Here is a 25,456-nt window from a genome sequence, read left to right as displayed (position 1 = left end):
TGTGGCACTTTCACAGCATCATCTTTTAGGATTTGAAATAGGTCTTCATAGAATTATGCAACTTCAAGTTTTTCAGCATTAGTGGTTTGGGCATAGACTTGGATTCCTGTGATGTTGAATGGTTTTGTCAGGCGAGTGTATGCTCCTCGGTTCTGTCTCGTCACAACAAAGATTTGGAGTGGCGGACAATAAAGCCCTCAGCGCGTCACAGCTCTTGGGTCTTGGACAAACCGTGTTATAGCTCTTAGACAAATCAGTGTTACAGCTCTATTTTATTTAGAAGATAGCAGGAGAATCCATCCTCAAAGCGTGAGGGCATGCCAAATCAAAGACGCAAAGAGAACAGTGGAGGAGCGCTCCGGCGCACAGGGGAGAGAGCAAGAGAGAGGGAGAGAGAGAGAGAAAGAAAGAGAGAGAGAGAGAGAGCGCACGCACATGGGAGAGAGAGAGAGAGAGAGAAAGCGCTTTGGCTTCACCTTTTATGTTTTTCCTCCCCCTGGGCCTGCCCTATGCAAATTGGGTTTAGCCAGGAGTGCTGTTTGTTCTACCTGAAGTCTTCACTCTGGTCCTCCGACCTTCCTTTGACCTTTCTTTGTTCTATTTTTGCGGGCTTTTCCCTTCCTTGTCTTTTAGCCACCACCATTTTGGACTCCGTTTCCCTACTCTAACTACCTAACATTCCCCCCTCAAGAGATGGGAGGCCCAGTTCTTTGGGAATAGGGGCGTCAAGGTCTTTCTGGCTACTTCCTGCTGAACTGGGATGGCGAGGTCTCCCACTCTTGTTAGTCTCAGGCCTCAGAGTCCTCATAGCAGTGTCCGTCTAAGGGTGAGTGATATTTTCCATGATCGGCTGTAGTTTTGTATCTTTGTTGAACTGGCACGCATGTTGTAGCTTGTTGACCTGAGCAGAGACAAAACAGTTTAGACAATTGATAATGCATGGAACAATCATAAGCAGCATCAGTATGGTGTAACAAGGACTAGTAGGGGCATTAGCCAACTCCAAATTCCCATCGCCAGGATGGCTCAAGTCCCTCCTTGTTCAGGGATCAGAAGATTTATCTCCTGCCTGTTTTGGAGTACAAACTCTACCAAGCTGTGTTGGCTCTTTAGAGCTATCCTGAGAAATCTTGTCCCCAGAAACCAGATTTTGGGGGTGCTCATTAGAATGGCACTCATTTGTAGTTCTGAATAGGTATCTGAGATCTCCTAGGGGCTCACAGGTGTATTGAGTGTCCTCTTCTGTTTTCTTCCATGGCTTGACTCATGAGTGAATCCAGGAGTCATGTCCTGGTACCTTGACTGATGTGGGGGTAGAAAGTATTACAGGGTAGGGGCCCTTCCATGTGGGCTGGAGTTGAGTCTTTGGGGACCCATCTTTCCAGACTTTAATTAGGACTTGTGTCCCTGGAGGATATAGTGGTGACTCCTTAGAGTCTTTTGGGTCCTGGTTCATACCCCACAAGCATATATCCTGATGGAATTGCCCAATGGCCATGGTATAAGACTGGAGGGTCTGAATCTCTGGATCTAGGAAGAGGTCATTGACATAAACAAAAGGTCTCCCATATAGCATCTCATAAGGACTAAGACCAACCTGTTCCTTAGGGGCAAGCAATATGGGTGCAGAGGAGGGTTATTGATAAAGTCTCCTTCCATCCCAGGGAGGTCTTCTGGGTTATTTTTTTATCTTTTTTAATCTTTTTTACTGCTGATTTTAAGAATTGGTTGGCTCTTTCTACTTTTCCTGAAGACTGAGGCCTTCAGGCACAATGGAGATAATAAGTAATGCCCAATGCTTTAGAGACCCCTTGGGTGACCTTAGAAGTAAATGATGTCCCATTGTCACTTTGTAATGACCTGGGCAGATCAAATCTTGGAATGATTTCATGGAGTAGTTATTTTTACCACCTCCTCAGCCTTCTCAGTCAGGTGGGAAAGTTTTCAATACCTATCATGATTAATAGGTACTTATACCTTGAGAAACTGGCATCTGGGTGAAGTCCATCTGCCAGGCCTCTCCTGGATAGGTCCCACATCATTGGACAGGCTAGGCCAGCTGGGGTCTTCAAGCTCCTTGGGGGTTGTTTAATTGGCAAGTGGGACAAGAGGAGACCACTTGCCTTATAGTTGTTTGTAGGCCTGTTCCTTTGAAGGACCTTTCTAGTAATCTTTGGAAGGCCTTTTCCCCTAAATGAGTAGTGGCATGTAAGGAGTTAACCAACTTGCATTGGAGGTTCCCAGGCAGAAAAAGTAGTCGCTCCTTTTGCACACCCCGTATGATCTTCTTGAAAGCCCTCACTTTTAGCTTTAAGAGTCTCACTTTCAGTATATGAAGGAGTTTCTGGCAAATTAGTCTGTGGAACTAAGGTGGCAACCCCTATTAGGTCATGGTTCTGTAATGCTGCTCTCTTCGCTGCCTGATCTGCTGCTTGGCTCCCTCATGCCACTTCTGTGCTCCCTTTCTGGTGTCCTTTACTGTGGGAGACTGAAATCTCAGTTGGCAGATGGACTGCCTCCAAGAGTCTAAGAATTTGATCACCATATTCGATTGGGGACCCTCGGGTGGTCAAGTGGCCCCTTTCTTTCCAAATAGCCACATGTGCATGTAGCACCAGAAAGGCATACTTGGAGTCAGTGTAAATGGCTATTCTTTTTCCTTTTCCCAGCTCTAAATCTCGAGTCAGGGCTATGAGCTCAGCTAATTGGGCTGGTGGCAGAGGCTTAGCCACCAGATCTCAAAATTGGAGACTACTGCATACCCGGCTCTTCTTTTTCCATCTAAGACAAAGCTGCTTCCATCAGTGTACCAGATTTCCTTAGGATTGGCCAGAGGATCTTCTGACAATTCGTCTCAGGGTTTTGTCCAGTGGTCCAAGGTTTCTAGGCAAGAGTGAAAGGGGAGAGAGCCCTCGGGGGTGGGCAGGAGGGTGGCTGGGTTAAGAACCTCACAAGGGGATAAAGTGAGGCCTGGATTTTCCATCAGCATTACTTGATATCTGAGGATTCTTTAATCAGATATCCATAAATGGCCTTTCCCATTTAGGAGTTATTTTACTTGGTGGCTGGTAAAAATAGTTAATTTGCCCCCAAAGGAGAGTTTTAAAGCATCTTCTATCATAATTGCAATAGCTGCAAGATTTCAAAGGCAGGGGGCCAGCCTTGGGTGGTTGGATCGAGTCTTTTGGATAAGTAAGCTCCAGGCTGGGGCTCAGATCCTAACCTTTGAGTTAACACTCCCAAGGCTATTCCCTCTCTTTCATGGACACAAAGTTGGAATGCTTTTTCTGGGTCTGGCAACCTCAAGACAGGTGCCTGAGTTAAGGCCTGTTTTAGTGTAGCCTCTGCCTTCTTTTGAGGAGCTCCCCACATCACTGGGATTGGATCATCTCGTCCCTTTAAGCTTTCATGTAAGGGCTGGGCAATTAGACCATAGTTGGGTATCCAGATTCTACAATACCCTGTTAGCCTCAGGAAAGCTCGCAATTGTTTTCGAGTCGTGGGGGAGGGCAACTGGAGGATTCCTTGTACCCGATCAGAGGACAGCCTCTTGGACCCATGTGTCATCTGAACTCCCAGGTAAGTGATTTTTGTCTCAACCATTTGTACCTTAGCACGGAAGACTTTATATCTCCTTTCTGCCAAAAAGTTTAGAACCTGAATTGCATGTTGTTGGGCATTTTCCTCATCTCCAGAGCAGATTAGTAGGTCATCTATGTATTGTAATATTTTCCCATTAGGTCCCAGGTCTGGATCTAGGAGATCCTGGCTAAGGGCCTGTCCAAACAGGTGGGGGCTATCTCTGAACCCCTGAGGTAATACTGTCCAAGTCATCTGTTGGTGTTTTTCTCCTGGGGCCTCCCACTCAAAGGCAAAAAGATATTGGGCTTCTTTAGCCAGTGGTATGCAAAAAAAAAATGCATCTTTGAGATCCAAGACTGTAAACCACTTGGCACTGGGTGGGATTTCTCCCAAGATTACATAGGGATTGGGCACTGTGAGATGGAGGGGGACTAGAGTTTCATTTATGATCCAGAGATGTTGAACCACTCGCCAGGTTCCGTCCTTTTTCTTTACTGAGAGGATTGGGATGTTACATGGCAAACTGGTGGGGACCAATAGCCCACAAGCAAGAAATTTATTTATTAAAGGCTGTAGTCCCTCCCGACCCTCTCTTTTGAGAGGATATTGTTTCCGGTTAGGAAACCGAGTGGGATCTCGAAGGACAATGATGACCGGTTCAGCTTGGTGGGCTCGTCCAGGAATTCCCTGGGGATTAATTTTGTCCTCCCATAGTTTTTGATCCCTTCCTATTGGAGAAGGTGTAATGGGTTCTTCAGTAGTAACCAGGAGCTGTGGGGCTCTAGTGGCTGAAAAGCTTCCCATTACACGGGTGGTCCCCAGTTTAGTGAGTATTTCTCTTCCCAATAAGGAAGTAGGACACTCAGGGACCACCAGAAACTGGTGGGAAAATATTTGTCCATCCCAGAAACAAAGAAATGCTTGGGTGAATCTCTTAGTAGTTGTTTTTTCTGTAGCACCCAAAATGGTACAGGTTTAAGAGGAGAAGGCCCCGGAGTAGGAGATCAAGACAGAGTAGGTAGCCCCTGTGTCAACCAAGAAATTCTCAGGCCTAACTGCCACATCCAGTTGCACCCTTGGCTCCAGCCCCATGATGGTTATCTGTGACAGACAGGCTGGCTGGAGCGGGCCACTTCAGTCCTGTTGAACCATCATGAGGGAAGGCTTGGCGCTTGACCTTGAGGCTCTTGGGTCCCCAGGGCGGAGTGCCGCCCAATGTCCCAGTTGATGGCATTTGTGGCAAGCCATTTTAGGAGACTTGCTATGGTTAGGACACTCTTTGGCCCAATGCCCCTCCTGTCTACAGATTAGGCATTTGCCTTGTGCCTTGTCATTCAAGGTCTCGGGGTGTGCCATAGGACTTCCCTGGAGGGCGGCCAGCATCTGGGCATGCCTTGTCTCTTTCCTTCTCTCCCTCTCCTTGGCCTTGGCCTCCTTCTCCTGTTCTCTGTTATAAAAGGTATCGGTGGCTGTCTGGATCATCTCATCTAAAGAGGTAGCAGGGTCCTGCTGCTGTAGCTGTTGTAACTTAATTCTGATATCTGATGCACATTGGGACAGGAATTTGTCCTTTAAAATCACCTGTCCCTCCTAAGAGTCTAAGTCCAGATTGGTAAACTTTTGGAGGGCCTCTTTTAGCCTTTCTAGAAAGGCAATGGGGTTCTCGTCGGGCTCCTGAGTTATTGTTGAGACCCAGGCATAGCTGATTACTTCTTGTTGGGCTGCTTTCAGTCCTGTCTTCACACAGATTAGAAAATCATCTCTTTTCCAGATGTGCTCAGGGTCATTATAATTCCAATTAGAATTGGAAGAGGGGACTGCAGTTTCCCCTACTGGGTATCTATCACTTGACATGTGAAGCCCCGTTGCATACCTTCAGGCTTCCTTTAAGACCCTAGTATGTTCAGGGTCAGATAAAGTTTGACTAAATGTGACCATGATGTCCTTCCACGTCAAGTCAAAGACCAAGGTAATATGTTGGAATGTATCTATATATTTGCCTGGGTCATCTGTATAGCTCTTGTTTGATCTGTCTTAGTTCTAAGAGGGAGAAGGGCTTATGGACCTGGCTTGGTCCGAATTCTCCTCCAGCCAACTCAAGCTGGCTTTTGTAGAGGGGGTGCTCCCGGACATAGGGGCACGTTTGGATACCAGACAACTCGGGAGTTGTGGGAGGCTCCAGTCTCTTCGGGGGCATGGGAGTTGAGCCTTTATGGGGGGGGGGGGTTCCTCCTCTTGGTTGCCTGTGCCTAACACCATCTGCCTAGTAGACTCACTTTTAGGGCGTACAACAATCCCATACTTAAGACATAGTTCCTTCATATCTCTTAGTCAAAAGAAAATTTGGACATAAGGGATCTCTGTCCATTTCCCTTGTCTTTTGCAGAATAATTCTAGTTGCAGGATGGTACTGTAATTTAAACTCCCATCCTCAGGCCAGTGTTCCTTGTCCCCCAGTGGATATTGTGGCCACGCAGTGGCACAAAAGAATTTTAAGCGACTCCTCCTCAGAGTTAGAGGATCAAACAGCTTCCAGTTATCAAGGATGCATCTCAAGGGCATCTGCCAGGAAGTGGATTGGTTATTTCCCATCTGAAAGACAGTCATGACAGGGAGGCAAAGAAAAAGAAGAAAACTAATAGGCCTCCTTCAATTTTCATGGGTGGACTTCCTTAGAGGTGAGTCTTTCTGAAGCTTATCCTACCCAGAACTGTTGCAACTTGAGAGCCAGGCGTCCCCGGGTCAGGGTGCAGATCCCCAGGCAGGCTGAGGTGTGACAGCCTCCTAGAGATAGAATCCCCGGGCAAGTTGAGGCATGACGGCCTCCTGAGAATTGGGTCCCTGGGCAGGTCGAGGCGTGACAACCTCCTGGGACCCCTGGGACTGGTGGATCCCCGAGCAGGTTGAGGCGTGACAACCTTTTGAGGACCAGATCCATAGGCAGGTCAAGACAGGTTGACCTCCTGGGACCCCCGGACTGGACTTGGGTGTCACCAAGATCTCCAGCATGACCAGTGCTGTATACAGTATTTCCCTCCTAAAGCCAGCTATTTTCTGGTTGTCCCTCCAGAAGACTGTAGAGGCAACATTGTGGGCCCGGATGGGGCTGAGGAAAGGAGCATGAAACAGGAGGGAAGGAGGCAGAGCACAACCTTTGAAAGAATGACAAAGCACAAGGGCATAACATAAACCGATTAAAATCAATTAGGTCCAAGATGACAAGTCAAATTCAAGTAAACCTTAATCCCCAATCTATAAGCCAACAGACACACCCAGAGGTGGCAGAACAGCTCTAAGGCACTGTCAAAAGAGGGAGGAGTGGATGGTTCCCCAATGATTGGGATGATCCTCCCACTCATTAGCATATAAATTCACCCCAAAACCTAGCCAGGCCACATTCCATGGCCCGAGCCCTTGCCCTCAGCAATGGCCCACACCCTGAAGAGTGGCTTCTCTCTGAATCTTAACAAATCCACCTCTTACTTATCTCTTTGTCACTCAATGAATTTTTGCAATGAGACGTCAGAGCCTGGGCTCCATTAGTTTTGGCTGGGCTTGAGTCCTAGGAGAGAGCTAAAGGACAGGAGGAAAAAGCAGTGGGTAAAACTTGCCAAGGGATCCCCTTCATAGCCTGCTGGAAAACCTGCTAAATTCCTGACCTGTGTTCACAGTTTTCATTGGCCTGATTCTTGGCACAGAGAAGAGTAAGGACAAAAGAACCCCCACCGGCTTGGGTAACAGCTACTGGGGCCCAGCAGATAGTGCCTTTGGGACATACCAAAGAGAAGCTTCTCCAGAGTCCCTCAATTGCGCCCACTGCCACCCATCTGTTCGCAGGGAGTTCAAGGAAACAAGAAACGAGAGATTGTAAAGGAATTAAGATTTTGTTAGGCATATCCCTCCAGCCATAGGAGCAAGGACCTCCTACCTTAACCGGAGGTCTTCTGGAACCCGAGGTTGAGCCTCATGAGGTTTCTGCTGAGTTCGTTTTTTGCTGTCCTGGTCTCCAGCATGATGGGCCTCTTGCACTGGGTTTTCTTGCACTGGGCCTCTTGCACTGAGTTTTCTTCATGTTCCACTTCTACCGTGGGAGCTTTCGCTGAGTTGGGCTCCTGCTGTGTGTGGTCTCCTCCTTGCGGGGGCCGCGCCGAGGTGGTTTCAGCCAGGTTAAACCTGAGTCACGGCACCATAGACGCCAGGTGAGTGTATGCTCCTCGGTTCTGTCTCCTCACAACAAAGATTTGGAGTGACGGACATTAAAGCCCTCGGCGCGTCACAGCTCTCGGGTCTTGAACAGACCGTGTTATAACTCAGACAAATCAGGGTTACAGCTCTATTTTATTTAGAAGATAGTAGGAGAATCCATCCTCGAATCATGAGGGCATGCCAACCCAAAGACATGAAGAGAAGAGAGTGGAGGAGCGCACCACCGCGTGGGAAAGAGAGAGAAAGAGAAAGAGCGCATGCACCTGGGGGAGAGAGAGAGACACAGAGAGAGAAAGAGAGAGAAAGAGAAAGAGTAAGAGTGCATGCATGTGGAAGAGAGGAAGAGAAAGAGAGAGAGAGAGAGAGAGAGAAAGCGCTTTGGCTCTTCCTTTTATAGGTTTTTCCTCCCCCTGGGCCTGCCCTATGCAAATTAGGCTTAGCCAGGAATTCTGTTTGTTCTACCTGAGGTCTTCACTCCGGTCCTCGGACCTTCCTTTGACCTTTCTTCGTTCTATTTTCGCAGGCTTTTCCCTCCTTTCCCCTATTCTAACTACCTAACAGTTTGCCTTGGAAACAAACTACTCCATTCCTTCTAAGGCATTCTTGCCCACAGTAGTAGATATAATGATCATCTGAATTCAATTTGCTGATTCCCGTCCATTTTAGTTCACTGATTTCTAAAATATCAATGTTCACTCTTGCCATCTCCTGTTTGACCACAGACAGTTTATCTTGATTCATGGACCTAATGTTCCTGATTACTATGCAGTATTGTTCTTTACAGCATCTGACTTTACTTTCACCACCAGTCGCAACCACAACTGGGCATCACTTCTGCTTTGGCTCAGCCTCTTCATTCTTTCTGTAGCTGTTTATCCACTTTTCCCCAGTAGTATATTGCACATCTACCGACCTGGGAGGTTCATCCTTCAGTACCTTATCTTTTTGCCTTTTCACACCGTTCATAGGGTTTCAAGGCAAGAATACTGAAGTGGTTTGCCATTGCCTTCTCCAGTGGACCACATTCTGTCTGTTACTAACAGGGACATACCTTTCAGCCACTCATTGTAGCTGGATGACATGCCCAGTGCCCTGGTTGTCCCAGTGATGGTCCTTGTTGAGTGTGAAAACCTTCACTGGCTGAAGGGTGTTGATCAATGTATGGCTGGGTGTCAAGAAAAGGCCCTCCTGGAGTGGCTGGGAAGCAAGTCTGGGGAAGGCTGAAGCCAGCGTTGGATGATGCCCAGGAGCGGGGGCACCCTGGCCTTACCACTGCCCACCCTGGAGCCAATCTGCCACCCAGGAGTGGACGGTATCCCAGCCTCTCCTCTGCATTGGCCTCCCTGGGGTGGATCTGCCACCACCACTGGTGGATCGACTCCATGGGCAGACATCGACTCCTTGGTGGCAGAAAGGCTCCATAGGCAGACAGCGACTCCTGGGTGGTGGATAGGCTCCAGGGTGGGCAGAGGTAAGGCCAGGGTGCCTTCCACTCCTGGGCATCCTCCAACATCAGCTCCTGCCTTCCCCAGACCCCTTTCCCAGCCACTCCAGCAGGGTCTTTTCCTTGATCCCCCGGCCACACATTGACTGACATCCCATGGCCAGTGAAGGTTTACATGCTCAACAAGGGCCGGCATTGGGACAACCAGGGCACCAGGCATGTCATCCAGCTATGTTGAGTAGCTGGATGGCTGGTAGGAGGCAGTTTTAATAAATAAGGGAGCTTACATACAAGGTTTGTCTTTGTCAGTCTCAAGACAAGTAGATCTATCCATCCTCCTGCCACAACCTTAAAATTTAATAGAGAGGCCTTTTAAATTTTATTTATTTATTTATTTTGTTTTCTGGCTGTGCTGGGTCTTTGTTGCTCTTCGACGGCTTTCTATAGTTGTGGCAATTGGGAGCTACTCTCTAGTTGTGATGGGTAGGCTTCTCATTAAGGCAGCTTCTCTTGTTGCAGAGCACAGGCTCTAACATGGTCTGGCCTCAGTAGTTGTGGTGTTATGGCTTAGTTGTGCCATGGCATGTAGAATCTTCCTGGACCAGAAATCAAACCAGTGTCCCCTTCATTGACAGGTGGATTTTTAACCACTGGACCACCAGAGAAGTCCTACAATAGGGTCTAGTCACACATCCAGTTCAGATGGTCTCAACAACACATTACTCTCTCAAGACTGCATCCCTGAAGTGGCTGCTGGTGTAGAAATAGTAGGTGGAACATACATTCTAAGGACAGGGGAGAGGTTAAGGAGCCTCTGATCACCTGATTCCTGTTCATGGGTCAATTAGCAGTCACATCCTCTTGATGATCTCCCCCAACAATGACATGACCATCTATGTAGGAAATCTGGAGGAAATAACAAACAACTCGTAGAATAAGCAACTACAGCAAGATTGCAGGATGCGTGGTTAATATACAAAAGTCAATTGCTTGCCTCTATACCAGCAATGAACTCATGGATGTTGAGATTAAAGATATAATACCATTTATATTAACATCCCCAAAATGAAATAACAAGGTAAAAATCTAACAAAATATGTGTAATATCTGTGTGAAAAAAAAAAAAAACTATAAAACCGTCATGAACAAAATAAGGGAAGAACTAAATAAATGGAGAAATATTTCTTGTTCAGTTCATTGATAGAAAGACTGGATACTGTCAAGCTGTCAGTTCTCCCCAGATTGATCTATAGATACAATGCAATCTCAGTCAAAATCACTGCAAATTATTTTGTGATTATTGATAAGCTGATTATTAACTTTATATGGAAAGGCTTAAGATCCAGAATAGCTAACAGACTATTGAAGGAGAAGAATAGTTTGAATTTGATGCTACCTGACTTCAAGACTTACTACAGGCATATCTCAGAGATATTACAGACCCTAGCAATAAACTGAATACTACACTAAGGGAAGTCACATGAACTTTTATTGTTTCCTAGTGTACATAAAAGTTGTGTTTACATTATACTTTTGTGTATCAAATGTGTAATAACATTGTGTCTAAAAATTGTAAATAATGTAAGTAAAAAATACTTTATTGCTAAAAAAAAATGCTAACTATCATCTGGGCCTCCAATAATTCATAATCATTTTGCAATGGTAATATTAAATATCACTAATCAGGGATCTCCATAACAAATATAATCATAATGAATATGTGAATTAATAATGAATTGAAATATTGTGAGAATTACCAAAATGTGACAGAGAGATCCAAAGTGAGCAAATGCTGTTGGAAAAATGCCACTGATAGACTTGTTTCAGTCAGGGCTGCCACAAACCTTCAATTTGTAAAAAATAAAAATATCTGCAAAGTGCAATAAACTAAAGCACAATAAAACAAGACATGCATGTGTAAACTACAGTAACCAATATAGCATCATCTTAATGAAAGAAGGGATCAATGAAATATGATAGAAATCTCACATCAGTTCAGTTCAGTCCCTCAGTTGTATCTGACTCTTTGCGACCCCATGGACAGCAGCACGCCAGGCTTCCCTGTCCATTACCAACTCCCAGAGGCTACTCAAACTCATGTCCATTGTGTCAGTGATGCCATTCAACTATCTCATCTTCTGCCTTCTCCTCCCACCTCCAATCTTGTCCAGGATCAGGGTCTTTTCCATTGAGTCAGTTTTTCACATCAGGTGGCCAAAGTATTGGAGTTTCAACTTCAGCATCTGTCCTTCCAATGAATATTCAGGACTGATTTCCTTTAGGATTGACTGGTTGGATCTCCTTGCAGTCCAAGGGACTCTCAAGAGTCTTCTCCAACACCACAGTTCAAAAGCATCAATTCTTTGGCTCTCAGCTTTCTTTATGGTCCCACTCTCACATCCATACATGACCACTGGAAAAACCATAGCCTTGACTAGACGGACCTTTGTTGGCAAAGTAATGTCTCTGCTTTTTAATATGCTGTCTAGGTTGGTCATAACTTTCCTTCCAAGGAGTAAGCGTCTTTTAATTTCATGGCTGCAGTCACCATCTGCAGTGATTTTGGAGCCCAGAAAAATAACGTCAGCCACTGTTTCCACCGTTTCCCCATCTATTTGCCATGAAGTGATGGGACCAGATGCCATGATCTTAGTTTTCTGAATGTTGAGCTTTAAGTCAACTTTTTTGCTCTCCTTTTTCTTTTTTTTAGTTTTTTATTTTTTAATTAATTTATTTATTTTAATTGGAGGCTAATTACTTTACAATGTTGTAGTGGTTTTTGCCACATATACTGACATGAATCACCGTTGAAAAGAATGCATTTGAATCAGTTCTAATGAGGTGGATGAAACTGGAGCCTATCATACAGAGTGAAGTAAGTCAGAAAGAAAAACACCAATACAGTATACTGATGCATATATATGGAACTTAGAAAGATGGTAACAATGATCCTCTTTCACTTTCATCAAGAGGCTCTTTAGTTCTTCTTCACTTTCTGCCATAAAGGTGGTGTCATCTGCATATCTGAGGTTATTGACATTTCTCCTGGAAATCTTGATTCCAGCTTGTGCTTCATCCAGTCCAGTGTTTCTCCTGATGTACTCTGCATATAAGTTAAATAAGCAGGGTGACAATACACAGCCTTGACATACTTCTTTCCCAATTTTGGAGCCAGTTAGTTGTTCCATGTCCAGTTCTAACTGTTGCTTCTTGACCTGCATACAGATTTCTCAGGAGGCAGGTCAGATGGTCTGGTATTCTCATTTCTTGAAGAATTTTCCACAGTTTGTTGTGATCCACACAGTCAAAGGCTTTGGCATAGTCAATAAAGCAGAAGTAGATGTTTTCCTGGAACTCTCTTGCTTTTTTGATGATCCAACGGATGTTGGAAATTTGATCTCTGGTTCCTCTGCCTTTTCTAAATCCATCTTGAACATCTGGAAGTTCACAGTTCACATATTGCTGAAGCCTGGCTTGGAGAATTTTGAGCATTAGTTTGCTAGCATGTGAGATGAGTGAAATTGTGTGGTAGTTTGAACATTCTTTGACATTGCCTTTCCCTGGGATTAGAATGAAAACTGATCTTTTCCAGTCCTGTGGCCACTGTTGATTTTTCCAAATTTGCTGGCATATTAAATGACTATAGCCTGGCGTTAATCTCCTGGTTGTACATCATGGAGCATCTGATCTTTATCTGAAGATTGGTTACTGAGATAAGCTTTAGAAACAAACTTAGAGTGTCCTTCTTCATAACTTAATTAAATCTTTTATCAATATAACATAACAACAGGGAACTATTTCAGAAGTGAGTCTCAGTAAACACTAAACTTTAATTAACAAAACTATAAACTTAGTTTAACAATTAACAAAACTTAACATCAGTGAAACATAATTTTTCATTATGAGGGCATTAACCCTGTAGCCAGGGAAGGCTTTATTTAACCCATCAAATAAAAATCAGGTTTGTCAGGGAGTCAGGAAAAGCCAAGCGGCCGTCTTGGATTTCCCGTAGCCCTAACGCTTTGATTTACGGCTATTGTTCACCCATTTTTAATTCCCCGATTCAAGAATAGACTGTTGCCATGTTTTAAGGACATCAGGATAGCAAAAGTCTAACTGTCAGGGCTTATTTTTTGTAGAAGCAGAATAAGCTTTGCCTACATGTACCATAATCTTAAATAATGTTTATTTAGTTTACCAAAGTAGCGAAAGATTTTAAAAACAAACATAAACCACTTAAAGGCAAAGAAATTCATAATCTGTTATCAAAAGCTGCATACTAAGAAAACTTTGTTCTCTTAACATAGAGAGTAGACTAAATTCCAGTCTGTTACCAGTTTACCAGATAACAAACAAAATTTGTTTATTGCTTAATCTTAGAAGTATTTTCCATAAATCTTGAAATAGCAGTATTCTTGCAAAGACATCAGAGTGAAACCATAGAAGGCAGGTTTAAAATCTGATTAAATTGTAATTGACAAAGTAACCTGGTCATTGCTGTGACTTGTAACACTTTAACATGATAACTAGAATTATAACTGACAGTATTTTACCAGGACATATCAGATTTTCATGAATTTCACATAATTTCTAGGATATCTATATTAGTAACATCAATCATACAATATAATCTGAGAAGATTTACCACCCCTTCAATAGTACTTCCCATGTAATTCAACATGTCCAATGAACCCAGGTAGTTTAATAGCTCTTTGAGATATCTCAGGGGCCCTCTGAAGCACCCCAAAGTTAGCTAGAAATCAAGTTATTTAGGAAGTTTTGTCGATAAATATCGAAAGGGTTTATAACACTCAGTCAGATAGAATCATATAGATCACTGTGAAAAAATATATTCACTTAGCCAAAGTAACAAAGAAGATTTCAAAGGTAAACATAGAACAGATCACTACAAAGGTAAAGAAACTTAAAATCCATTATCAAAGGCAGTTCAACATCTCAATAAACTTGTATTTATGCCCAAAATTCTTCCCTTTCCATAAAACCTTCTTATCACTTTCTGTACCCATTATTCTGTTCTCCCATCCTAAAACTGCCATCTGTAAGCCAGACCTACTTCCTTTTCCCTTCATAAAATGTAATTTCATTCCTCATACCTTCTTTACTGAAAACAGACATCCTACTTTCCTTAAGCAACGAAGAAATGATCTTTATATTAGCACTCTATAGATTGGTGAACATAAATACTAGTGATAAATTCTAAAAAAAAATTCTAGAGAACATCTCAGGATGGCATCAAACATTATTCAATAATAGTCCAAAATTACTAGTTTCTTTGTAAGAGGAAGTTAGTGTTCAGTAATGAATGTTTCAGAATCTTATTTTATTTGGAAATGACCTAGTTATTCAATAAACTTCCATCACTTAGTTTAGCACAACCCTAGAAATTCAAGTTACCCCAGTCTGCAGACACTATTTTAGACAGACATTCCTAAAGTATAATTATTCTTAATAATTTAACTAAAAGCTCTTGTCTCATTTATATTTTTCTTTTTTAAAAGTTTCTTCACTCGAGTTACTTTCCTTGCTGACAAACTTGTAACAGATATAACAATATTTAACTTATAATAAACCAAGGCACAATGAAAATACTATGCTTAATGACTCTTAGACATGTCTATATTAGATTAGCAAACAAACAATAATACTAGATATTTAATACTGAAAATTCCCCAGTTCACGTAAATCTGAAATTCATTTAGGTTAATTTCTCTTGTATTTAGGATTGTCTGATTTGTAAGCGTTTGCTTTTCTTTAGGCCAATTAAATTAGAACTCATTTACAACTTCAGCAATATTATTAAAAAACAAACAAACAAACAAAAAGACACCCACTGAGACAAACATAAACCCAGACAGACAGACAGAGATAGCATAGTTTTCCGCCTGAGATTTAAAATGTCTCTTTGACCCCTTGTGTTTTTTTTGTTTGTTTGTTTGTTTGTTTTGGCTTGAAGTGCTAATTTGCCCAAGGCTGAGGTCTCAGGTAAAATGGGCTGTGTATTTCAAGGACATGGAAAGGGTTAACTTTAAGCTTTTCCCTAGACAAGCCTTTTAACAAGTTAGTTGTTTTTAACTGCGTATGCAAAAAGACCGGTTTTGCAGTTTTGAAGAAAAAAAATTTCACTTTAACCAGTTTTCTCCAGAGTCTAAAGAATATCATGGCCAACTTGTGTCAAAAAGTCATCTTTCCTTTCTATGGTCATAGTTTTATACCTAAATTATAGACCAAATAGTGCTCAAATTGACTCTGATGTCAGGGGCAGATCAGCTGATAAAAATCTTGGATTGTCCCTCTGGTGGGAAGTGAGGTCTTTGTCCCATCAGAAGAATCTGAACGATTAAGGAAATTTGCAGGGGGAGGCTTGGTCCTTCCCCACTCTTAGGTGTAGTTAGAAGGGAATTCTTTAGGATGGTCAGGAGTGGGGGAAACTTGGTTCCCTCCCCACCTGAGAGATAAGCATACATACAGGAGAGTTTTTGATCCTTCAGGCTTTTGAATATAGGAGAAAAACCTGGACCAAAAGGGAACCTCAGAATCCTTTCCTAGAGATCATGTGGATATGCAAGGTCAAGTAGGGGTCATCTAGGAAATCTGATGGAGAGAGACAGAGGGGGACAGGTGATAGGAAGGCAACAGAAAGACACATGCAACATGAGTCCCTCAAATCTGGATTCTGACTGAGGACCATGAAGGACTGAATGTAAGGAAATTCTGAGTCCTTTCTCTGCTTTTGGCAAAAGATAGTGGGCCACTCAGAGGCCATTTTTTTGAGGTCCCCCAGTTTGTAATGGGGCCAGGCCATTTGCACGATCAAAATTTTTCAGTTTCTGAGAAGGTAGCAAGGGGTGAGTCTGAGAGAGGCTCCCAGGACGTACCAGAATCCACTCTTAGCCTCTGCCGTAGAATGTGGGCACTGAGAGACACCAGCTGACAGAAAGGCGTCCTTTTTGTCCCAGTGATCTCTCTGTGTGACTAATGGCACAAAAATGGCCAACCGTCCCAAGTCGCGTCTGACAGTGGGAGGTGACCCCTGAGAAACATGTGGCTATGGTACCATGTGACCTGGGCAGAGAAAGACAGCACCTGTGGCCCGGGCAGAAACAGATAGAGATTCCCGGGAGCAACCGGGTGACTCACTGTTTGGCCATTCCCTGAAACATGGAAGCCATTCTTAGGATGGCTCTGAGGCAACAGCTAGGCTCCTGTAAATCAATCTGGACTGAAAGGGAAAGAAGTGAAAGTGACAGGGAAGAAAGCTGAGGAGTCTGCCTTACAATCCTATTGGGGAGGCAGTGGCCAGGGGACAATGGCCTCTGTTTTGCTTCAACCACTATGTGCCTGACACGGTGCACGGAAGTTGTCTTGCTGCAGGCGGATGCCCCTGTGGCCTGATCCGTCCCGTGTCCCCCTTATCCTCACACGGGAGTCTTCATGTGTCAGGCATCCTAATGGCTTTTAAGTGCCTGACCTGTGCCCACACAATATTTGTTGGCCTAGTCCTCAGTTGGAAAGAAGACACAGGAGAGACCCCCACCCATTCAGGCAGCAGCTACTGGGGTGCAGTGAGCAGTGGGGCCTTTGGAACACACGGGGGTAACCCTGGCCAGAGTTCCTCAGTCGCTTCCACAGCACTTGTCTGCTTGCTGAGGGTCCCTATGAGAAAGGAGAAGCGAGGAGGTGGGGGAAGAGGCCCCAAGGTCCCCCAAAATGTCGGCCACCAAAAATGGGCCACCAAAAATGTTGTAGTCTGGACATGAGTCAGAAAAGAATTTCCAGACATGAGACAGAATGAGAAGGAAACAAAGTTTATTAGAGTGGGAGACGCTCTTAGAACAGTGGGCCAGCTCAAGGGAGAACCGACCTTGAACAGGATTCCTTAGTTCACTTTTATACTCAGGGTACAAGGAGTGGGATGGGGCCTTGCAGGTTATTTGCTGATTGGATGAGGCACGTATACTGTGTTGAGGGTAGAGTAAGGAAATACCTTCTCCCTAGGGGGTAAGAGGGGAGACAGGTTATAATGCTCAGGAGGACCTGAAATCTGTTAACAGTTACAACATGGGGGAAGGAAGGATGATAAGGGTCTGGTTTTTCTGTTTCTGCATTTCAAGACCCTCCCTGGTTTTATCTGCTCTTTCATCCTTGGGTCACCACAGATGCCATGATCTTAGTTTTGTTTTGTTTTGTTTTTTTTTTTTTCATTTATTTTTATTAGTTGGAGGCTAATTACTTCACAACGTTGCAGTGGGTTTTGTCATACATTGACATGAATCAGTCATGGAGTTACATGTATCCCCCATCCCAATCCCCCCTCCCACCTCCCTCTCCACCTGATTCCTCTGGGTCTTCCCAGTGCACCAGGCCCGAGCACTTGTCTCATGCATCCCACCTGGGCTGGTGATCTGTTTCACCATAGATAATATACATGCTGTTCTCTCGAAACATCCCACCCTCACCTTCTCCACGAGTCAAAAGTCTGTACGTGACATCTTGTCTCTTTTCTGTTTCCATATAGGGTTATCATTACATCTTTCTAAATTCCATATATATGTGTTATATGCTGTATTGTCTTTAATCTTTCTGGCTTACTTCACTCTGTATAATGGGCTCCAGTTTCATCCATCTCATTAGAACTGATTCAAATGAATTCTTTTTAATGGCTGAGTAATATTCCATGGTGTATATGTACCACAGCTTCCTTATCCATTCGTCCCTGCTGATGGGCATCTAGGTTGCTTCCATGTCCTGACTATTATAAACAGTGCTGCGATGAACATTGGGGTGCACGTGTCTCTTTCAGATCTGGTTTCCTCAGTGTGTATGCCCAGAAGTGGGATTGCTGGGTCATATGGCAGTTCTATTTCCAGTTTTTTAAGAAATCTCCACACTGTTTTCCATAGTGGCTGTACTAGTTTGCATTCCCACCAACAGTGTAAGAGGGTTCCCTTTTCTCCCACCCTCTCCAGCATTTATTGCTTGTAGACTTTTGGATAGCAGCCATCCTGACTGGCGTGTAATGGTACCTCATTGTGGTTTTGATTTGCATTTCTCTGATAATGAGTGATGTTGAGCATCTTTTCATGTGTTTGTTAGCCATCTGTTATGTCTTCTTTGGAGAAATGTCTGTTTAGTTCTTTGGCCCATTTTTTGATTGGGTCATTTATTTTTCTGGAATTGAGCTGCAGGAGTTGCTTGTATATTTTTGAGATTAATCCTTTGTCTGTTGCTTCATTTGCTATTATTTTCTCCCAATCTGACGGCTGTCTTTTCACCTTGCTTATAGTTTCCTTTGTAGTGCAAAAGCTTTTAAGTTTCATTAGGTCCCATTTGTTTATTTTGCTTTTATTTCCAATATTCTGGGAGGTGGGTCATAGAGGATCCTGCTGTGATTTATGTCGGAGAGTGTTTTGCCTATGTTCTCCTCTAGGAGTTTTATAGTTTCTGGTCTTACATTTAGATCTTTAATCCATTTTGAGTTTATTTTTGTGTATGGTGTTAGAAAGTGTTCTAGTTTCATTCTTTTACAAGTGGTTGACCAGTTTTCCCAGCACCACTTGTTAAAGAGGTTGTCTTTTTTCCATTGTATATCCTTGCCTCCTTTGTCAAAGATAAGGTGTCCATAGGTTCGTGGATTTATCTCTGGGCTTTCTATTCTGTTCCATTGATCTATATTTCTGTCTTTGTGCCAGTACCATACTGTCTTGATGACTGTGGCTTTGTAGTAGAGTCTGAAGTCAGGCAGGTTGATTCCTCCAGTTTCATTCTTCTTTCTCAAGATTACTCTGGCTATTCGAGGTTTTTTGTATTTCCCTACAAATTGTGAAATTATTTGTTCTAGAAATCCCTTGCATTCCTATACACTAACAATGAGAAAACAGAAAGAAAAATTAAGGAAACAATACCATTCACCATTGCAACAAAAAGAATAAAATACTTAGGAGTATATCTACCTAAAGAAACAAAAGACCTATACATAGAAAACTATAAAACACTGATGAAAGAAATCAAAGAGGACACAAACAGATGGAGATACATACCGTGTTCATGGATTGGAAGAATCAATATTGTCAAAATGGCTATACTACCCAAAGCAATCTATAGATTCAACACAATCCCTATCAAGCTACCAACGGTATTTTTCACAGATCTTAGTTTTTTTAATGTTGAGTTTTAAGCCAGCTCTTTCACTCTCCTCTTTCACTTTCACCAAGAGGTTCTTCTTTGGAAAACTGGAATGGAAACTGACCTTTCCAGCCCTGTAACCACTCCTGAGTTTTCCAAATTTGCTGACAAATATTGACAGCAGCAATTTCACAGCATCATCTTTTAGCTCAGCTGGAATTCCATCACCTCCACTAGTTTTGTTTGTAGTGATTCTTCCTAAGGCCCACTTGACTTCACCCTCTAGGATATCTGGCTCTAAGTGAGTGACACACCATCGTGGTTATCCAGGTCAAGAAGACCTTTCTTGTATAGTTCTTTTGTGTATTCTTGCCACCTCTTATTAATCTCTTCTGCTTCTGTTTCGTCCTTACTGTTTCTATTTTCTTGAGATTTCTAGTCTTTCCCATTCTATTTTTTTCCTTTATTTCTTTGCATTGTTCACTTAAGAAGCCTTCATGTCTCTCCTTGGTATTCTCTGGAATTCTGGCATTACCTTTCTCCCTTGCCTTTTGCTTCTCTTCTTTCCTCATCTATTTGTAAAGACTCCTCAAACAACCACTTTGCCTTTCTTTTTCTTGGAGATGGTTTTGGGCACTGCCTCCTTTACAATGTTAGAAACCCCTGTTCATATTTCTTCAGGCACTCTACCATATCTAATCCTTTGAAATTATTCATCAGCTCCACTGTACAGTCATAAGGGGCTTGATTTAGGTCATATCTGAATGACCTAGAGGTTTTCTCTACTTTCTTCCATTTAAGTCTGAATTTTCAAATAAGGAGCTCCTTTTTGGCTGCAAAGAATATAATTATTCTGATTTTGGTGTTGACCATCTGATTAGGTCCATATGTAGCATCATCTCTTGTGTTGTTGGAAGAAAGTGTTTCCTATGACCAGCATGTTCTCTTGGCAAACTCTGTTAGCCTTTGCCCTGTATCATTTTGTACTCTAAGGGCAAATTTTCCTGTTACTTCAGGTATCTCTTGACTTCCTACTTTTGCATTCGAATCCTCTGTGAAGAAAATGACATCTTTTTTGGGTGTTAGTTCTAGAAGGTCTTATAGGTCTTCATAGAACCGTTCAACCTCAGCTTCTTTAGCATTAGTGATCGGGACATAGATTTGGATTACTCTGATGTTGATTGGTTTGCCTTGGAAATGAACCAAGATCATTCTCTCAGTTTTGAGATTGCACCCAAGTACTGCATTGTGGACTCTTTTGTTGAATATGAGGGCTACTCCACTTCCTGTGAAGGATTCTTGCCCACAGTAGTACATATAATGGTCATCTGAATTAAATTCACCCATTCCTGTACATTTCAGTTCAGTGATTCCTAAGATGTCAATGTTCACTCTTGCCATATCCTGCTTGACTATGTCCAATTTATCTTGATTCATGGACCTAACAATCCAGGTTTCTATGCAATATTGTTCTTTACTGCATTGGACTTTACTTTCATCACATCCACAGCTGAGTCTTGTTTCCTCTCTGGCCCTGCTGCTTCATTCTTTCTGGAGTTATTAGTAACTGCCCTCTGCTCTTTCCCAGTAGTATACAGGACACCTTCTGACCTGTGGGGCCCATTTTCTTGTGTTAAATCTTTTTTCCTTTTCATACTGTTCATAGGGTTCTCTTGGCAAGAGTACTGGAGTGGGTTGTCATGTCCTCCTCCAGTGGACCATGTTTTGTCAGAACTTTCCACTGTGACCCATCCGTCTTGAGTGGCCCTGCCCAGCATGGCTCATAGCTTCATTGAGTTATCCAAACCCCTTCACTATGACAAGGCTGTCATCCATGAATGGGTCAAAAAGTATGTAACACCCTCAGATAAAACTCACAAAAATATGCAATACTGCCGTGGAGAAAATACATGGAGACCTAAATATAGGGAGACCTAAATAAGACCAAAGTAAAAGAAGAGCTATACCATGGTAATTGGCTATTACAATCAATAATGTTAGATAATATTTTTTCCCAAGTAGATTTAAGGATTCAAAGAATCCCATCAAAGTCTCAGCATTTTTATTTATAAGTTGTCATGATGACTATTATTTATTTGAGTTGAGCATAGCCAAGACAGTTGAACAGGAACTTACAGAAGCTACTATGGAAGATGGTATGGAGATTCTTTTTAAAACTAGGAATAAAACCACCATATGATGCAGCAATCCCACTCCTAGGCATATACCCTGAGGAAACCAGGGTTGAAAAAGACACATGTATCCCATTGTTCCTTGCAGCACTATTTACAATAGCTCAAACATGGAAGCAACCTAGATGCCCATCAACAGATGAATGGATAAAGAAGTAGTGGTACATATACACAATGGCATATTACTCAGCCATAAAAAGGAACGCATTTGAGTCAGTTCTGATGAGGTGGATGACCCTAGAACCTATTATACACAGTGAAGTGAGTCAGAAAGAGAAAGATAAATATCATATTCTAATGCACATATATCGAATCTAGAAAAATCGTTCTGAAGAATTTACTTACAGGGCAGCAGTGGAGAAACAAACACAGAGAATAGACTTATGGACATGGTGAGAGGGGAAGAGAGGGTATGGAAAGAGTAACATGGAAACTTACATTACCATATGTAAAATAGATAGCCAATGAGAATTTGCTGTATGGCTCAGGAAACTCAAATAGGGGCTCTGTATCAACCTAAAGGGGTGGGGTGGGGAGGGAGATGGGAGGGAGGTTCAAAAGGGAGGGGATATACATATACTTATGACTGATTCATGTTGAGGTTTGACAGAAAACAACGAGGTTTTGTAAAGCAATTATCCTTCAATAAAAAAATAAATTTAAAAAAGAACTTATGGAAGGATGCTTATTCTACCTTATCAAGATTGTTTCCTGCTGTATTAACAAATGGTTGTATTTGTGACCCTATTCCTTGCTGCAACCTGCCTCCATACCTGTTGCAGATTCTTCCTACCTTTCTTTTCTTTTGCTTTTCCCCATAATGTTTACTTTCTAAAATGCTGTATATTTTTGTTCATGACTTCTTGTCTGCTCAATCTCTCTGTTAGGGAAAGCACACTGACTGAAATCGCCCACCTTGGCCAGGCACCATAGTAACCATTTGCATGAGTTATTTCATGACAGGAGGAGGTCCTAGTAAAGAACAGGAACTAATAAGCCACCACCAACCAGAAGAGTTCGGGAAAGGTCAAAAGGAAACACCACATGTCCAATCATCTCCCAGAATCCTTCTCCCTGGTATCCATCTTGGCTGAGCAACGTATGCACCACCAGGAAGGACTCTTGAGTCAGAATAATTGGCCAAAGATAACCTGGAAAGTAATCCCCCATCACCATAATGCCTGAGACTGTGAGCCATGTGGCAGATCAGTTCTCCTGGGTTCCCTTACCCTACTGCTCTCTGGGGGGTTGAGGGATGGGGTCAGGGTACTTTTTCCAATAAAGTCTCTTGCTTTGTCAGCATGTGTGTCTCCTTGGACATATCATTTCCAAGTGTTAGACAAGAACCCTCTTTTGGGCCCTGGAGGGGGTTTCCTTCCTCCAACACCTCCTTCCCCAACCCCTGACCCAGAAAAAAGTTCTCCAGAGCAATGATCTCTGTTTTGCTCACCAAGATAGGGTTTATCTCCAACAGGTGCTCAATATACTTGTTGAAAGACTTAAGAGAAAATAGGTTTGCTCTTGTCAGTTGTCTACTTGCCTTACTATCATTTACAAAGATGCAGAGCTACAGGATACTATCCTGGCAAAACGGTTTCCTCTCGGAAGAACCAGGAACCCACGACCCAGCGGCCCAGGAAGCACCAGCACTAGCTCAGAATACCTCTGGGCATGGGACAGACTCAGCCGGGCCTCTCCTGGCAGACAGTTAGGAAGAACTACACTTCCCAGAATCCTTGAGCACTGGTGCGGACTACATTTCCCAGAGGGGATAGCGATAGCCCCTGAGGGTCCCGGACCTGCGTGGGTTTTGCCGCTGGCGTGAAAGGCCTCCCGGCGTGAGGTCGACCCAAGCAGCACCTCGGACAAGTCCCTACCTGAAGCAGCTGTCTGGCCGTGGCAGTTCCGGAGCATACCACTTGCTGCCCGCGGAACCCCCGGAGGCCTGGGCGAGGTGAGCGGCGGAGGGTCGGCGGGATGCAGGAGGGAGGACCGGGCCTCGGGAGGATGCTGCGTCGGGGCGCGCGGCAGAGGCCCAAGAGGCGAGATCAGGTTCTTCGTGGGTGCCGGCGGGCCGTGGGCGGGGCACCACCGCCTATGTTTTCTTGGCGCCACTGCCTCCCACAGATGTGCCTTGAACGCTGCAAGTCGGGCACTTCCTCCCCATTCGCCGGGTTCTGCCACCCTGCTGCTTTCTCCCGACCTGTTCCCAGCGAGCTGCCTGCCCGGCTCCTGGGGCGTTTTAATTTGCTCCGGGCCGGCAGTGAATGAGAAGATTATTTCCTCCCCCTCACATCGCCACTGCCCTCCTCAGTGAAAGGCTTGTTTCGCGTGAGAAGTGAGTCACTGGTTTCCCCCAGTGGCAGAATCAGGACTGGAATCCCGGTCTTTGGTTGTCTGTGCCTCCTCCCTCAAGCCTGCTCCCCGCTTTAGGAGAGCTGATGTGTTCCCTTCCGGAAGCAGGTTTTCTAGAAAAATCTGGAAATTGTTTCCTTAACAGGAGGGGGAGGAGTTGGGTGGGAAGACTTGGATGGAGAAAAGTTGTCACGTGCATGCAGGGAGGTTAAAGCCTGTGCTCTGGAGCCAGCTGTGGTTGGAATCCTGGTACCACCCTCCTTTGGCTGTGTGGACTGGGGTGAGTTGCTCCCACTCTGCCCTCAGTTTCCTGATCTATAAAATGGGGGGGTGGGGGGGCTGACAGTGCCAACTGTGCTCAGTGATGCAGGTAGCGCCTGACACTTGGTGAGGCTCAAGGAGCTGCTACTACCGCTGATAGAGTCCTAGGACCTTTTCCTCTGAGTCAGGGAGAGAGCTGGGCCTGGAACAGGATGACCCAACCCTTTTCTCTGGTGCTGTCTGTTCCGAGGTCCTGACTTCCATCTCTGAGGGCACATACTATCATTCTCAGGGAATGTAAAGGTTTCAGAGCTGCTGATTCTGAGGGGTGGAAAGAGAAAGGGCTTCCTCCTGGCTCCCTTCTTCTTCTCTCAGATCTGACTTCCAGAGACTTCACCCATCCTCAAGGGAAACTGCTCAGAAAGAGGATATGGCTGCCGAACAGAGGGAAACAAGGTCTCAGGTGAGTTCATTGCCCTCTCAAGTCTTACAGACAAATAGATTTGTTTTTTTATCTGGAAACTGGAGTTCTCCCCCTAATACCATCTTCACCAGGATTTGGAGCCCATATCCTTTTCTCTTTGAAGAGCTGGCCCACAGTGGTGGATGGTGGATTCCATAGGGAATGTTCACTTCGAACCTTGCAATCCATATCTAGTGTTTCTCTTTTGTTTCCCTGGTAGACACTCTTTTATTCGTTAATCTCAGCTCACCATGTGATTACTAATTAGACAGGTAAGATGACACACGTCTTGTGTCACTTGAGGTCAGAACAAAGAAACGTGCACACTTGGCAGAGTTGCTTTCTGGCCTGGCCCCTTTGCTCATTCCTGTCCCTCTCCCTGCCCTTGGCCAGAATGCTTTTCTTTTTCTTTCCATCCCTGAGAATCCTCATGCTATCTTTCCCAGGTTTTTCCCAATCCATAGTTGTTCGGTTTTTTTCTCCCTTTTAACTTTCTGGATCATGTATCTCGCTTCTATCACTCTCTTGAAAGCTGATCTTGACCTACTATTTTGATCTTCATTCTGTGGAAATGACGGTGGGGCCCCCATCCAGGTTAACCATGTTAGAGGGAACATAAATGGAGAGGTCTCTTGACTTCAAGAGCAGGGAGAAGACTCCTCAGGAAGTGGCAGGGAGGATTTTGTGGGATATCAGTAGTGGAGAGTCAAGGTATACAGGGTATACAATTAGAAGTGGGGCTCTCAAGCCAGAGAACCAGGTTTGAACCCATATCTTCTGTTGCCATTTATAGGCCTTAGGTATCTGCAT

General features: G+C 43.9%; 1 long non-coding RNA gene across 1 annotated transcript; it reads right to left on the bottom strand.

Annotated features, from left to right (window-relative positions):
* Nucleotides 1-669: 669 nt before the first annotated feature.
* LOC122440605 lies at nt 670-24,050 on the bottom strand. Its single transcript, XR_006269132.1, has 4 exons — nt 23,445-24,050; nt 10,055-10,138; nt 7,511-7,755; nt 670-901 (listed from the first exon to the last, which is right to left on the bottom strand). It is a non-coding gene; the product is annotated as an uncharacterized LOC122440605 (long non-coding RNA).
* Between the last annotated feature and the right edge of the window lie 1,406 nt (nt 24,051-25,456).

Source organism: Cervus canadensis, chromosome 4, assembly GCF_019320065.1.
Source record: "Cervus canadensis isolate Bull #8, Minnesota chromosome 4, ASM1932006v1, whole genome shotgun sequence".
In the NCBI taxonomy this organism is placed as follows: domain Eukaryota; kingdom Metazoa; phylum Chordata; class Mammalia; order Artiodactyla; family Cervidae; genus Cervus; species Cervus canadensis.
Note: the sequence above shows the minus strand (reverse complement) of the source record. Positions and strands in the feature narration are given on the sequence as shown.